The following is a 15,936-nucleotide window of genomic DNA, read 5'->3' on the forward strand; positions in this document are numbered from 1 at the left end:
GATGCGTGGACTTCAACTCCCAGAATTCCCCAGCCACCTTCGTTTGTGGCTGGGGCTGATGGGAGTTGGAGTCAAATAATGCCTCATGTATCCCATGCCCCATCTTACATCATGTCATCTTTCTGAATCGCAGGCAGCCCTCAGCTTACAACAGTTCACTCAGTGACTGTTCAAAGTTATGATGGCACTGGAAAAAACACTTATGACCCTTTTTCACACTTACGACCGTTGCAGCATCCCCAAGGTCACGTGATTTACATTTGGACGCTTGGCAACTGACTCACATTTACGACGGTCGCAGCATCCCATGATCCTCTTTTGCAACCTTCTGACAAACAAAGTCAATGGGGGAAGCCCGATTCACTTAACAACCGGATTACTAATTCAACAACTGCAGTGTTTCACTTAACAACGGGCTAAGGAATGTCATAAAACAGGGCAAAACTCACTTAAGCAGTGGAAATTGTGGACTCCATTGTCGAGGACGGCCTGTATTGTTTCCTGGGAAGTTGTGCCCTTTCCTTCCTCTGGGTGAGACTGAAAATGAGCAAACATTTTGCCTTTTTTTTTTTTAAACTTTTTCTGGCGCTTAGCTGGAGAAACTTCACAATTTAACATTTGTTAAATGTTTCCATGAACATATTGGCTCAGTTTGCACCGTATTTCTGCCCTTCTGTTGAAAGTTCTGCCTAATATGGTTTTAGGCAAACTACTTTCATTTAAAAATAATGCATTTTTATACTATTTGCCATTCTTTTTTTAGAAAAAAAAAGAAAGAAATTGCAAGCAGGAATGCAAAATTTGGAGAAGTTTGGCTTTTCGGCGATCACCGCGGTCGAGCCTGCGTAGAGATCATCTCCAGCTTACGACCATAGGTGAGCGCAAAATTTTTCTTGCTAAGCAAGACACTTCTTGTGAGCTTTGCTCCACTTTACAACCTTTCTTGCCACAGTTGTTAAGTGAATCACTGCAGTTGTTATTTATTTATTTATTTATGAGACTTATATACCGCTTTAAGTGCAAGCACTCTCTAAGCGGTGTACACCAGTAAGCAATGTATATATATATTTACATTGCCCCCAACAATCTGGGTCCTCATTTTACCTACCCTGGAAGGATGGAAGGCTGAGTCAACCTTGAGCCGGTGAGATTTGAACCGCTGACCTACTGAATACAGTCAGCTAATGTGGCCTGCAGTACTGCACTCTAACTCGGCTCTGTTATGTTAGTGACACGGTTGTTAAGTGAATCTGGCTTTCCCGTGGACTTTCTCCCTCTGAGAAAGTCACAAAAGGTGGGACCTGGGACGCTGCAACCGTCCTAAGTCCATGCCTGTTGCCAAATATGTCCGGATTTTGATCACCTGACCCTGGGGAGGCTGCTACAGTTCTAAGTGCAAAAAGCGGTCCTAAGTCACTTTTTTCCAGTGCCGTTGTAACTTCGAACGGTCACTAAATGAACGGTTCTATGTTGAGGAGGACCTGTAGTGGTTTGACAATGCAGAATCAGAGAATTTTAATCTTCAGGGCAACTTCAACAGTGGCGCTGACTGCCGCCCTGCCTGGAGAAGCGTCCCCTGCTTTTCCTTGGCTCCACGTCTGGGTGCCCAGCTGGGATAGAAGCCTCTGTTCCCGATCTGGCCAGCCGGCTTCCAGGGAGGCTTTGGAGACTCCCAGACCTATCTTCTGCCATTGGGGGCAGGCAGGGAGGGAGGCAAGGGGGGAGCGTGGAGGCTGGGGAGGTACATCCAGGCTGGGAGCCGGCCTGGGAACTCGGCGGAGAGGGAAGGCTGGAGTGGAAATGATTTGAATGAGAACAAGCAGAGCGGCTGAATAGCCGCTTTTATTCCTGCCCCGAGCCTTTGTCAGCCCACCGCATGGGAAGCACAAAAGCCCCCCCCTCCCCGTCCCAAATTCATGGAGTTTTAATTGGTTCTCAGGTGGGGGAGGAGAGGGGGCTTGGCACAGGGAGGGATTCCTTAAAGAGACCCTCTCCAACCCACCCCACACTGGGAGGGGACCCTCTGGGGGGGGTGGAGGAAGAAAATTATGGGGTCCAGCGGGAGGGTCTCACAAAGGATGAGAAGCCAAGTCCACCCAGTAGCAGCAGCAGCAGCAGCGACAGAAAAGAAATCGCCAACTTTTGCAGGAGAGGAGAATGGGGCGCTGCCCCACCCAGGGCAAAAGTGCACCTTTGAGGAGTAGAAAGGGTCCCCCTGCCCTGCCCTCCCCACCCCCACCCCAATTTCTGCAGATGGAGCCTCTGCATCAGGATCTCTCTGACCCACTGCAACTCCATCCCATCGTCCAACTGTCCAGAGGCAGCTTTTCTGCAGCGCAGGGATGGCGTTCCCCCAATCTCCCCCCCCCTTGCAGGCCAGCCTTCCAAGCTTCTATCAAAGGCAAAGCAGCCCAGGAAATGGGGGTGGGGGTGCGAAATAGTCCCTGACACAGGAAAAGGCCCAGGGGCTTGGGGGGGGGCAAAAAAGGAATTGGGGATAGTGATAGCCAAAGGCAGAAAGACTGGTTTGGAGACCCCCCCTCGCTCTTTACTCACAAATCTCTGCAAAGGACTCCGTGTTCTGGGGTGGGAGCAAGAAACTTTTTCTATGGGGTGCTCTCGGGTCTCTGCAAGAACAAGGGGTGCAGCCAGGAGAAAGCTACATTTGCTCCGCTGAATCTAATTTTAATTCACCGCACACCCTTATTATGTAATTCTCTTCTTAAAAACCTCCACTGTTGGCGTTGTGCATGCGCCAATAATGGAAGTTCTTAAGGAGAGATTGGACAACCATTTGTCTAAAATGGTATAGGGCTTCCTGCATGGGCAGGGGGGTTGGACTAGATGACCTCTAAGGCCCTTCCAACTTTATTATTATTATTATCGATCATCGCACAGTCAGCCAGATGTTCAGACTGGATTTGGCATTTTGGCTACCTATCGAGTCCTTACCCAGGACCTGGGATAGGCAGATGTGGATGTTTGATGGTATTACAGATATCGTCGCAGGATGGAAGCAGTTCCTAATAAGGCCGCCTTTTGCAATTGACTAATAGCGAATTTGTCAATGCCAATGGTGTTCAAGTGGTGCTCCAGTTGTTTTGGGATTGCACCCAAGGAGCCTATGACTATTGGTACTACCCTTGCTTGCTTTTGCCACAGTCTTTCTATTTCTATTTGTAGGTCTTTGTATTTTGTTATCTTCTCCAGTTCTTTCTCTTCTATTCTGCTATCTCCAGGCATATGCGGTTACCCTGTTGCATTGGATGGTGTTTAGCTATCCATGTCTGGGATGAAGGGGACTGCAGCTGACCCAGGTTGATGCCTTTTAATAATATTGCTCCCAAACCTCATTTGGTCTATGTCCTACTCAAGTAACACCGAAGAAGAGGTTTTCCACAGACAGAGTAGATTTCTGTTTCTCCAGAAGTTGCAGAAACATCTGCAGTAAGTCCACAATAGCGCATTGTCTCCGGTTTCTTCCAGTCAGGTCCAATGTTCAGAGTGGCTCAACAAGGTTAATATGGTATCATCTCAGGTACCCGAGTTGGGAGTAGTCACGAGAAGACTCTTTGCCTGGTGTGGTCAAAACGTCCCAATGGAGCAAAGCAGATTGCACTGTTGCAACCACTAATCTTAACGTTGTTGACCACACACTACAGACACTCTGCCTGGTGTAGGAGACGAAGGTGGCGCTGCCTCAGAATTGCATTTGCCCTTTCAGAAGTAAGATGGAATCCTACCAAATTGGGAAGCCATCGAATCTGGAGAAAACGCAAAGGGAACTGATCTGGACGGATCTCATACAAAGCGAAGCTAAGCCAAGCCAGATCTGGTTTGCACTTTGATGGAGGGCGATCAGGAATCCCGTAGTCTGTGCTGGGAAGTTAGAAAAATAAAACCACTTCAGCAAAGGTGAGACAGCTATAAAAATCCCTGCCTGCTATTGTCAGGAAGAAAACAACATAGATGTGTCCATGAAGGCAGACACAGGGCAGCCTTTGATCAACAGATGACAGCTTCAAGGTGACCTTGGCTAATCTTGAAGCAGCCAAATAGGGTTGAATCTGGCTGTGACAGCCCTATTCTCTCACAACAACTTCTAGGTAGGCAACCTTGGCTCTTTTATGACTCGTGGACTTCAGCTCCCAGAATTCCTGAGCCAGCCTGGCTCAGCTTGGAAACCTCTCCCTTTCCCCTCAGCATGGCTGGCTCAGGAATTCTGGGAGTTGAAGTCCACGAGTCATCAAAGAGCCAAGGTTGCCTACCCCTGGTCTAGGCGCATACCATACAATCATACAATATTTGTATTTTTGTACTTTATTTATATTGAAACTTGGCATCCTAGCCAGCCTCCCAATTCATTTACAGATAGACCTTGTTTAGGTCTTACAATTGGAACCAGCAACTCAGTCATTAAAAAAAGCAGTTGCTAAATGAAACCACGACTGTGCTTATGATCTTCTTTGCTTTAGAGCACTGTTGAAGGTTGTAAATGTGAGGACTGATTGCAAAATTAGTTTTCATCATCTTCGTAACCAAGAACAGTTGCTAAATGAGGCGGTCTTTAAACAAGGACTCCCTATATATGGACAACTCATCCTGGGATTGCTTTTGTATGTGGGTGGAAGACCACCAGTAAATATCAAGATAAGCTAGACAAGGAAGTAAAAAATATATATCCCTGTACAAGACGTTGGCAAGCTGCAGAATCATCCATGCAACCAACAAGAATGCAGAGAGAGACTTTATTTTTGCCCTTTGATACTTTTGTTCTTGAACTGAGACACAAGTTGGTTGCCCACATTGTGCTAATCATGTTGTTGTTGTTGTTGTTGTTAGTTGCAAAGTTGTGTCCGACCCATTGCGACCCCATGGACAATGTTCCTCCAGGCCTTCCTGTCCTCTACCATCTTCTGGAGTCCATAATTTGCTTTATTGGTTTGGCCCACAATTTCCTTTTAGCTTTGACCCAGTAAAAATGGCATATTCAGCAGACCATGGTTAAAATAGATCATGACTTCATTCAATTTTTTTATTGGGAGAATGTAATGGAAATAGTTTGCTGGTTTCATATGTTCATTGTTGCATAGACCACAGGAGCAACAGCAGTTTTTAGCAGCTGGCAACCTTAAAATGGGGATCTTAAGAAAGCCACAGTAATCCCCTCTTTCTTACCAAAAGCTCCCTGTGTATGTCTTGACCAAAATTATATTGAAGGAGAGGAATCAGTGAAATGGAACAAAATCTCCCCAAGAGATCGACAGAGGCCAGACTGAATCTCGAGGCCAGAGTGTACAGAGGACAGAGGAGAATTTAAGAATAATTCTTCTGTGAATTCTAAATTTTTTTCCAGTATTAAATCATAGTCAAGGTGTGGGTAACTTTCTTCCATTTTGGTGGTAGACTAGCCTGTTCCTTTATTAGAGACTGTATTTGAAAAAGATCCACAAATGTCCGCCTCCAAAGGTCACCACCCAGCTGTCAAGTTATCTTTTCTCTTCTATTATCATATGAAAGTCCAATCCCTCTTCAAATAACAAAGAGAAGTACAGTTGCAACGTCACTTTTTTTTTTTATAAAGAATAATTCTTCAGTAGCCATGATGGTGCAGTGGTTAGAATGCAATATTGCAGGCTAATTCTGCCCACTGCCAGCAGTTCAATTCTGACCAGCTCAAGGAGGACTCACCCTTCCACCCTTCCAAGGTTGGTAAAACACAGTTGGGGGCAATATTCTGACTCTGTAAACTGCTCAGAGAAGGCTGTAAAGTACTATGAAGCGGTATATAAGTGCTATTGCTATTCTGCTAGTTGAAATGTTGAGTGGAGGTCACCTTTAAGTACATTTAGATACATTCCTTTGCTGGGCAGCAAAACTTTCCAGAAAGTTTTTTTCAACTTCCCAATCCAGCAGCCCTTGAATTCCCTGATTTTTCAGTTATCCAGGTTCTAACTTGGATGCTTCCACTCAGTTTCCAAGTCTCAGTAAGGTCAGCCAGGTGCTGCCTGCTAATATGGGGACAATAACATCCGTCTCTTTGACAGAATTCTTGCAAGTAGGATTGCTGGTGACCCAGTTATGGCCTTCTGCGTGTACGGTTTTTACACTACCTTGCTGTGACGTGGTTTTCTGTGCTGTGACCAGCTTCATTGGCCAATTTCTGGAAATAAAATTGTTCCCAGGATACAAGAACAAATCAGGACCACTCTGTGCTATCATAATACTAACTCATCTTTTTAAGAAGCACTTAGAAAAGTGTTGAAATTATGTATTAGCACCGCATGCATTTATTTTTGCTACCTTTGGGGAATTGGCTTGCAAAACGAAGGGGCATTTATGTCCCTTTTGCCAACATTCTCACCCTGATGGGTTTCTCAAGGTATCTCAGCCACAGTTAAATACATCTGGACTGCACAACCTTCTAGGAAATTCCACAACCTGTTTGTGATAAAGTGGCAGCAAGTTCCTTGGGGTGGGTGAGGCAGTGCTGCGTCTCCTTAAGCTTAAGAAGGTCACTTCACTATCCTGGTGGTAGGAATTAGGCTTCTAAACAAAGAGCAGAGCCTGCAAATTGGATTGAGCAAGTCCTGGGCTCTGGAGGAAGCCGGATCTGTAAGGATTGTTATGCTAATCACCCAAAGCTGCACTCCAGCCTGCTTCTGGCTAAACCGAGGGAGCAGGAGGGGCTGTTGGGAGCCAACGTATATATCAGCCTCTCTGTCTGCTTTCCCTGAAGTCAGCTGTCAGTTGCACATTTCAGTTTCAGCCCCTGAAACGTACTTTGGCGTTTTCCAGCCTCTCAGTTGAGCAGAACAGAAAGCATTGCTCACCCTGTGGCTTTTAAAGGCTCGGCAGCCGAAACCACAGGGAGGCTGATTTCAGGGTTATACCCTGTGCAAAAAAGCAAGAGGCAGGATCCTTTGAAATAAACGACCCCAAACCTGCCCTTTTGCCGAAGAATGCAAGGGGAGCCTTTACTGGACCAGACAAAGTTTTCACGGAAGTTGTCTCTAGATGTTCAGTTCCTACTGTACCTCCAACCTATCAGAATGGACTTTTTTTTATCGGACGTGCACTTTTAGCAGGTGTCCCGGAAACACAAACTGACTCAGGGACTTTCTGCAGCTCAAGAAAAGTGATACTTGGCGATATGGTTTCCTAAAGGCCTCTCTTGAGGATAATGCGCTGTAGTGTACCACGTCATGCAAATGTAGTCCAGAAACCGACTAAAATGACCGCCTCAACAAAACTGACCTTCACCGCACCTTTGTGGATGACACAAAATGGGGAGGTCTGGCCAACACCCAGCATAGCAGAACAAGGCTGCAGTCCCACCAACAGCCTGGGAGACTAAGAACAAGCTGTTCCTCAATCAGGAGAAGCTTAAGGGAGAAAAAAATGTCAGACACAAATATAAGATGGGGGATTCGTGGCTTGGGTGTGCTACATCGGAGAAGAACTGAGCAGCAATATGAAAGTGACATAGGCTGAGTGTGAGTCAGCAGGGGAAACAGTAGCGAGAAAGCCTAAACCAGTGTTTCTCAACCTTGACCATTTTAAGGCATGTGGACTTTAACTCCCAGAATTCCACAGCCAGTAACGCTGGCTGTGGAATTCTGGGAGTTGAAGTCCACATGCCTTAAAATGGTCAAGGTTGAGAAACACTGGAAGCGGTTGTGGCTGCATCAGGAGAAGCAGTCTGTCCAAGACACATGAAGCCTTGATTCCTCTCTACTCAGCAGGACCACACCTGGAGTTCATCGGATACTGGGCACACTTCCAGAAGGATATCAACGGGTTCAGAGCAGGGTGAGAAAGATGATACAGAGACTTGAGGACGCTTCCTTTGGGGATAGGTTGAAGGAACTTGGGATGTTCAGTTTAGGGGTGAAAAAGATCCCTGAAGGAACAATAGCCATATTAGCATAGACTAGCCAAGGGAAACTCCAGGGAACTAACGTTGAGATTTCAACCTCATTTCAACTACAAATATTCTCCTTTATAGGAGCTAATGTCCATGACCACACCAACGAGACAGGTGAAAGTTGCAGCTACTTAGAATTTTGTTTGAAAGGAAACACTGCTTGTCAAAGAGATCCGTACAAGAGTCTCGATAGAAAAGAATATTTCTAGCTCCGGGTTGAAAGTCCTTGGTGCTTTTTGAGCTTGGTCCTTTTCTTATGGATGTTTCATTACCCATGTCTGAAGATGTTCCTACTTGGCTCATGAAACGTCCGCAAGAAAACAACCAACCTCAGAGAGCAGCAAGGATGCTATAATACAATAAGTTTAAAGACAAGCTAGGTAGTCAAGTCTCATGGATGGTCCTTTGGTAATAATAATAATAGTAAAGTTGGAAGGGACTTTGGAGGTCATCTAGTCCAACCCCCTGCTTAGGCAGGAAACCCTACCTGCCCAGAAAAATGGCTGTCCAGTCTCTTCTTAAAAACTTCCAGTGTTGGAGCATTCACCGCTTCTGGAGGCAGGTTGTTCCACTGGTTAATTGTTCTAACTGTCAGGAAGCTTCTCCTTAGTTCTAGGTTGCTTCTCTCCTTGATGAGTTTCCATCCGTTGCTTCTTGTTCTGCCTTCAGGTGCTTTGGAGAATAGCTTGACTCCCTCTTCTTTGGGGCAGCCCCGGAGATATTGGAAGACTGCTATCATGTCCCCCCTCGTCCTTCTCTACATTAAACTAGACATACCCAATTCCAGCAGCCTTTCCTTATATGCTTTGGCCTCCAGTCCCCTAATCATCTTTGTTGCTCTTCTCTGTACTCTTTCTAGAGTCTCAACATCTTTCTAGAGTCTCAACGTCATCATTCCCTCCAGATACACAATTGCAGGGGGTCTCCAAACCCGGTCCATGGACCAGCACCGGACTGTGGCATGCCAGCAACTGTGCAAACAAGCCAAGCCCCATCTGCGGGATGCAGTGGCACGCGAAACCAGGCCCCGCTTTGGTCTGCAGAAAAACCTATCTCCACGGAATTGGTCCCTGGGGCCCAAAAGGTAGGGGGCTGCTGCACTACAGCCTTGTATCATTCTAGAACTTAAAGAGAGTTATGTAGCTCGGGGGGTCTGGGCACAGTGTGATCACTCCAATTTGATTCTCTTCCAGCATCTGTACAGTAACAGTAGAACAGAGTTGGAAGGGACTTTGGAGATTTTCTAGTCCGGGATAGGCTCTTTTATGACTCGTGGACTTCAACTCCCAGAATTCCTGAGCCAGCCATGCTGAGAGGAAAGGGAAAGGTTTCCAAGCTGAGCTATGCTGGCTCAGGGATTCTGGGAGTTGAAGTCCACGAGTCATGAGGGGGCCATAGTTCCCTCATGCTGGCTCAGGAATTCTGGGAGCTGAAGTCCACGAGCCATAAAGCGGCCTATGCCTAGGCCAGAGGTAGGCAATCTTGGCTCTTTTATGACTCATGGACTTCAACTCCCAGAATTCCTGAGCCAGACACACTGAGGGGAAAGGGAGAGGTTTCCAAGCTGAGCCAGGCTGGCTCAGGAATTCTGGGAGTTGAAGTCCACAAGTCATGAGGGGGCCATAGTTCCCCCATGCTGGCTCGGGAATTCTGGGAATTGAAGTCCACCGGTCATAAAGCGGCCTAGGCCTAGGCCAGAGGTAAGCAACCTTGGCTGTTTTATATCTCATGGACTTCAACTCCTAGAATTCCTGAGCCAGCCATGCTGAGGGGACAGGGAGAGGTTTCCAAGCTGAGCCAGGCTGGCTCAGGAATTCTGGGAGTTGAAGTCCCTGAGTCATAAAAGAGCCAAGGTTGCCTACCCCTGTTCTAGTCCAATCCCCTGCTCAAGCAGGAGACCCAAAGCACTCCAAACAAATGACTGTCCAGTCTTGTCTTAAAACCCCCCCGTGATGGAGTACTCACAACTTCTGGAGGCAAGTCGTTCGACTCCAAAACTGCCCCACATTTCTAACACCAGTGAAAAGTCAATCAAGCACCATGTACAAGGGAGCATTTCTTTAAAAAAAATCATAGCATTTACGTGCTGCCCAAACAAATCGACTGCATCTATGTGCTGCTTTACAAAAGGCAAAACACTGAGACTCAGCAATCATCAAAGCCCAATTAAAATTAATTTGAGGCATTCGGTGTAAACTATTTCAGCAGCACAATATGGAGAAGATGCTTTCTGTTCACAGTTTTGGAAGTTTCCACTCAGGAAGACCAGGCCAAGACCTGTTTGATAACCGGGGCAGCAGTGAGTTCACACAAGGCATTAAGTCAGTGGTTCTCAACCTTTTTAATGCCGCGACCCCCAACCGGTTGTAAGTCGAGGACTACTCAACCGGTCGTAAGTCGAGGATTACTCAATGGGTGCAGCACCGTTTGCAGAATGGGACTTTTGGTAGGCTCAGCAGGGCAGAGACAGCCTGGACAATTCCTATTGGCTTTTGAAAGCCAATAGAATTAGACTCTGTTCAAGAGAGTCTATTCTATTGGCTTTCAAAAGCCAATAAAATAAAAGGGAGTAGCACAGCTAAGAAAAAGGGGGAAAAAATGGCGGACTGCGTTGTTTGGCGACCCCCGTGAAATGGTCGTTCGACCCCAAATGGGGTTCCGACCCACAGGTTGAGAACCACTGCATTAAGTAAACCGCCCCCCCCCCCAAAAAACTTTGGGGATCTGTTGTTAACCACTGCCAGGCTTAGGGCAGCACATCCTTCTGCTTTGATTGCTTCCCCCTCCCTTCTCTTGGGGAGGGGGTGTCGAAGAAGTCAAGATGGCAGTGGCAACCTTGGGATTGAACCTGCTGCCTTGGTTTTTTGTTGTTGTTGTTGTTGATGTTGTTGATTTGCTCCAGGGGAAAGTCTGCTATCCTTCTCAAGGAAAGGCAGGGAGTAGTCCAGAGCCCCCGGTGGGCTCTGCTCTTCCAGAGATCTTTACAATGGGGGTGAGCACCCCATGTTCTACCTTCTATGGTATCTTCCACCCTCTTACTTCAGATCTGGCCTGTTCAAAGTCTACAGCTGCCTCCTAAAACTTTTAGGGAATCAGCTGCATCGAGCTTTCGGATGCTTCCCCCCCCCCCGCTGTAAAAAAGCTCGCTTAAAGTGAAAGCAACACAACTGCCCTAGCGTGCCTGGCAGAAAAGCTCTGTGCCAGCCGTCTCCTTGCAGATGTTTGTGTCTCCAGGGACCCCACGTCTGCAAGAGAACCCACCACCTGTAATCCTGGCTAGCAGCAGCCACAGACCCTGGGAGCCTTCTGGGGAAGAGGGGGGGGACCCGCTTCTCACGCCCTCTGCTCCTGCCCCACCAGGCTTCCAGCGAGATCCAGGGCCCTCCCAAAAGATGGAAAGGGGCCCGGTGGAGGGAGGACAAGCCCTATCTGTGCTCCCCCCCCGTTCCCCCCCCCCAAGCACCGGATGGCAGGGTCTGGGAGCAGCCCGGATCAGCAGAGCTATTCAAGCCGTGCAGCCTGGCAACCGGGTGGCAACAATGGGTGTCCCGGAGGGGGAATGTTTCTGCATGCCTGCTCAATGGGAGGGGGAGACAGCCGAGCAAACAGGGGCTGGGAAGGCCCGGCTGCCTCCCTTTCATTGATCACCCGCTTTGTGGGGCTGGTGACAACTCTGGCCCTGGGGAGGCTGCTCACAGGGCAGGGGGGAGGCAGAGCGAGAGGCCCCTCCCCAATGAAATGGAGGCCTTTTGTCCTCCTCGGAAAGGGGGGCAACCCCCAAGGCCATCTGTGCTCATCCAGGCCTCCAGGCTTGTGCCCAAGGAAGGGCACACTCCCCCCCCCCCAGCCCCAGAAAGGAGCAGCAATTTGGAGCCTTCATTGCTGATTTGGGAGAGAGAGAGAGTGAGAAAAAAAGGGAGGGAAGGAGGGAAGGAAGGAAGAGAAATAAATAAATAAATAAATAAATAAATAAATAAATAAATAAATAAAAAAATCTGGGAGGAAGGAAAGAAGGAAGGAAGGAAGGAAAGAAAGAAAGACAGACAGAAAGAAAGAAAGAAAGAAAGAAAGAAAGAAAGAAAGAAAGAAAGAAAGAAAGAAAGAAAGAAAGAAAGAAAGAAAGAAAGAAATCTGGGTGGAAGGAAAGAAGGAAAGAAGGAAAGAAAGAAATCTGGAAGTAAGGAAAGAAGGAAGGAAAGAAAGAAGGAAAGAAAGAAATCTGAGAGGAAGGAAGGAAAGAAAGAAAGAAATCTGGAAGGAAGGAAAGAAGGAAGGAAAGAAAGAAGGAAAGAAAGAAATCTGAGAGGAAGGAAGGAAGGAAAGAAGGAAAGAAAGAAAGAAAGAAAGAAAGAAAAAGAAAGAAAGAAAGAAAGAAAGAAAGAAGGAAAGAAAGAAATCTGGGAGGAAGGAAGGAAGGAAAGAAGGAAAGAAAGAAAAAGAAAAGAAAGAAAGAAAGAAAGAAAGAAAGAAAGAAAGAAAGAAGGAAAGAAATCTGGGAGGAAGGAAGGAAGGAAGGAAGGAAGGAAGGAAGGAAGGAAGGAAGGAAGGAAGGAAGGAAGGAAGGAAGGAAGGAAGGAAGGGAGGGAGGGAGGGAGGGAGGGAAGGAGGAGCTGTTTCACTTCAAATGCAATTATGTCCAACACAGTTGCTGGCAAAGGAGCCTGGCTCTTGTGGGGATGGTGGGGAACAAGACGGACTCCTGTGCTGGCTGGGGTACTTGGGGAGGGGGGCTGTGATTACAGAGGGGAGGGGGATGGCCCAGTTCTCGCACCAGGCAGACCAGGCTGGAGTTTTTGCTGTCCTCTTTTATCTTAGAGGGCTTGGAAAGGCTTTATAAAATAGGTGTGTTAAACCTCTCAAAGGATGAATGTAACTCTTTACAAACCGAAACAGAATTGCCGCCCAGCCATGGTTCACAGTTTTGCTGCGAAATGTGGGCAGGGCACAGAAGTCAGTCCTTCCCCCCCCCCCCCAAGGCCTCCCCATCCACTCACCCCGCTCTTTGCCTTTGGCCAGTCCCCGGATCCCCTTCTCCATCTCCATCATCGGTGAAGTAGGGCTGGAGCGAAGTCTGCCAGGAGCTGGTGTTGCCAAAGCCTCAGCCTCGGTAGTCCCCTGAAGGAGATGCGTGGCTTAGCCCTGTGAAGAGGATGTGGCCCTTCCGATTGCCCATCATGGCTTTCTGCCACACTGCCTCAAGGGCATTTTGGGAAGATAAAATGGCAGCCCCTCCCTCGTATTGGGCTGTGGCCAGCAAAGGTCTAAAGAAAGAGTCCGGAGCCCATCATGGAGGCCTCGGCCACTTGCTGAAAATTAACCCAACAATGGAGACAAACCCAAATTCACAGTCAGGGTTTGGGCAGTTCATCCACAGCATTGAACCAGGCAGGTCGAGATCTATGGTATGACAGGGAGGGGAGGAGCCTTCTCGGAATTGTCTGCTTGGGAAGGGGAGAGGGCATCATCTATTCCAGGGGTAGGCAACCTCGGCTCTTTTATGACTCGTGGACTTCAACTCCCAGAATTCCTGAGCCAGCTATGCTGAGGGGAAAGGAGAGGTTTCCAAGCTAAGCCATGCTGGCTCAGGGATTCTGGGAGTTGAAGTCCACAAGTCATGAGGGGGCCATGGTTCCTCCATGCTGGCTCAGGAATTCTGGGAGTTGAAGTCCATGAGTCATAAAAGAGCCGAGGTTGCCTACCCCTGATCTGTTCTAACCCTAAAATGGCTACCCTTGTGCTCGAGGGCAATCCCAAAACATCCACTGACTGAAGGAAATCTCCTGGATGGTCCCCATTCTTACAAAACTATTCTCCTGCCACCCCAGTTCCCTTTTTTTCATTTTTTTTTTCAGGGCAGGTCATCTGAATGCCAATGGAACCAGGGTTAGACCTGGGGTGCAAACATTCTGACAGCCACTAGGAGGCAGTAAAGGGTAAGACTTTTGCCACGGTTTAGGGGGGCATCTGGTTCCATCCAAGTTTTGACATCGTGAATGTGGCATTCTTATAAAGCCATTTTCTCTAAACCAGTGGTTCTCAACCTTTTTAATGCGGCGACCCCCAACCGGTCGTAAGTCGAGGACTACTCAACTGGTCGTAAGTCGAGGACTACTCAACTGGTGCAGCACCCTTTGCAGAATGGGACTTTTGGCGGGCTCAGCAGGGCAGAGACAGCCTGGACAATTCCTATTGGCTTTTGAAAGCCAATAGAATTAGATTCTATTCAAGAGATCTATTCTATTGGCTTTCCAAAGCCAATAGAATAAAAGGGAGTAGCACAGCTAAGGAAAGGGGGGGGGGGAAATGGCAGACTGCGTTGTTTGGCGACCCCCGTGAAATGGTCGTTCGACCCCAAATGGGGTCCCGACCCACAGGTTAAGAACCACTGCTCTAAACCATTCAAGAAGGAAGAACATTTTTAAAAAATAGTCAGGAGGATGCGAGGTGGGCAAACTCCAAGAGAATTGGAGCTATTGGATAGCTCTCTGCATCTCTTTCTTCCTTCTGTTGGTCATCAGGAAATGTTGGGATCTGCAAACAGGGCACAACTTGTGAGCCCAGCGGCCCAAACACAGCAGGGTGCGCAACTTCACAATTGCCTCTTCCCAGGTTTGGCTGCCCAGCTTCACAGGACCTGCTGGGCAGCACTGAATGTCTGGGCACTGGGCAGGCAGCAGGAGGAAGGCAGAACCGGGACAACCCAAAGCCGCTTTGGCTAGTGTGGCAGGGAAAAGCGAAGATCTGTGGATCAGGTCCCTGGCATCCAGCCACTTTGCAGTGACTCTTTTTCCTGAAGAAAGTATAGGACAAACTTGGAAAAGAGGCACATCTGAAGAAGGCCGAGAAGGATAAACTGTTGCATGTGTATAACTTTGTTGGCCAAGTAAAATGCAAAAGCAAAACCAAGACTAACTTTACTTTAATAAGATAGCTAAATTCAAACAGCTTGTGTGTTAAGTCTGCTTTAAAAACACAATCCCATTTCCATATTTTTCAGATGACTGTGGGAGGCTGTGCATTAAGTGGGAGCAGTTGGTATGGTAGCAATTAAATGACCAAAGGAAAAGACATCGGTGAGCTTTTGAAAAATAAACACATCTAAAGGACTGTGCTTTATAAGAAAGGATGGGTGGTCACTATAAGATACACCTGCTCCCTGCTGTAGAGATTGTGCTGTGATTGCCTGGGGTTGCCCCAAATCAGAAGGAGCCAGTAACACACACACACACACACACACACACACACACACACACACACACACACACCCCTTCCATCAAACAGATGTTGTTTGAAGGCAGAAGCTTTGGGGAGCTGCAGAGGCAAAGGTGTGACCAGCCCCTTCTGATTGTTGACCTCTTCTCCATTTCTTCCTTCTAGAATATAAAGCATGGAATAAGAGGGCTGGAAGAGGCCTTGGAAGTTTTCCAGTCCATCCCCTGCTCAAACAGCTGTCCAATCTCTTATTGAAAACTTCCACTGATGAAGCACCCACAACTTCTGGCTAAGAAGGCAATCAGGCTCAAGCATTACCATTTGAATAAGGAACCATGATGCTCTTTGGCCTCTGCTCTACTTCTGTGTGTGTGTGTGTGTGTGTGTTTGTGTGTGTGTGTGTTTGTCTCCCTCCCTCCCTCTCACACACACATACACACACCTATCTATCATCTGTCTATCTATGTATATATAAACTTCTACAATGCCCTTCTCGCTGAGGTGACTCTTCCCATAACCTTTCCATCCCTGATGCTTCTCACAGTCTTCCCAGTCATGTGGCCCTATAACTCCCATTATCTTCCAGTCAGCCTGCTCTGGAAAGGCTCAAGGGGGCTGGGGGGGAGGTGGGTGGATGGTCTTCAGATGCGGCTCAACATGTCTATGATTCTAAATTTATTCCTCCCCTTACAGCCTGCCACAAGATTTAGCATTAACAAACTAAAGTGGCGTCAGAGTTTGCCAAATATGCAAAAAAGCCATCTCGTAAGCTGGTCTGGAATAAAAGCTTTCCAGAG

The 15,936-nt window shown here is 47.5% G+C and overlaps 1 long non-coding RNA gene across 1 annotated transcript; it reads left to right on the forward strand.

Annotated features, from left to right (window-relative positions):
• The first annotated feature begins 765 nt into the window (after window positions 1-765).
• On the forward strand, window positions 766-15,686 carry LOC120297920. The gene is made up of 5 exons (XR_005553924.1): window positions 766-875; window positions 8,787-9,011; window positions 13,780-13,860; window positions 14,925-15,000; window positions 15,305-15,686. It is a non-coding gene; the product is annotated as an uncharacterized LOC120297920 (long non-coding RNA).
• The last annotated feature ends 250 nt before the right edge of the window (window positions 15,687-15,936 follow it).

The sequence above is a fragment of the Crotalus tigris genome, unplaced genomic scaffold (genome assembly GCF_016545835.1).
Source record: "Crotalus tigris isolate CLP2741 ecotype Arizona unplaced genomic scaffold, ASM1654583v1 scf7180000023720.1715460, whole genome shotgun sequence".
NCBI lineage: Eukaryota > Metazoa > Chordata > Lepidosauria > Squamata > Viperidae > Crotalus > Crotalus tigris.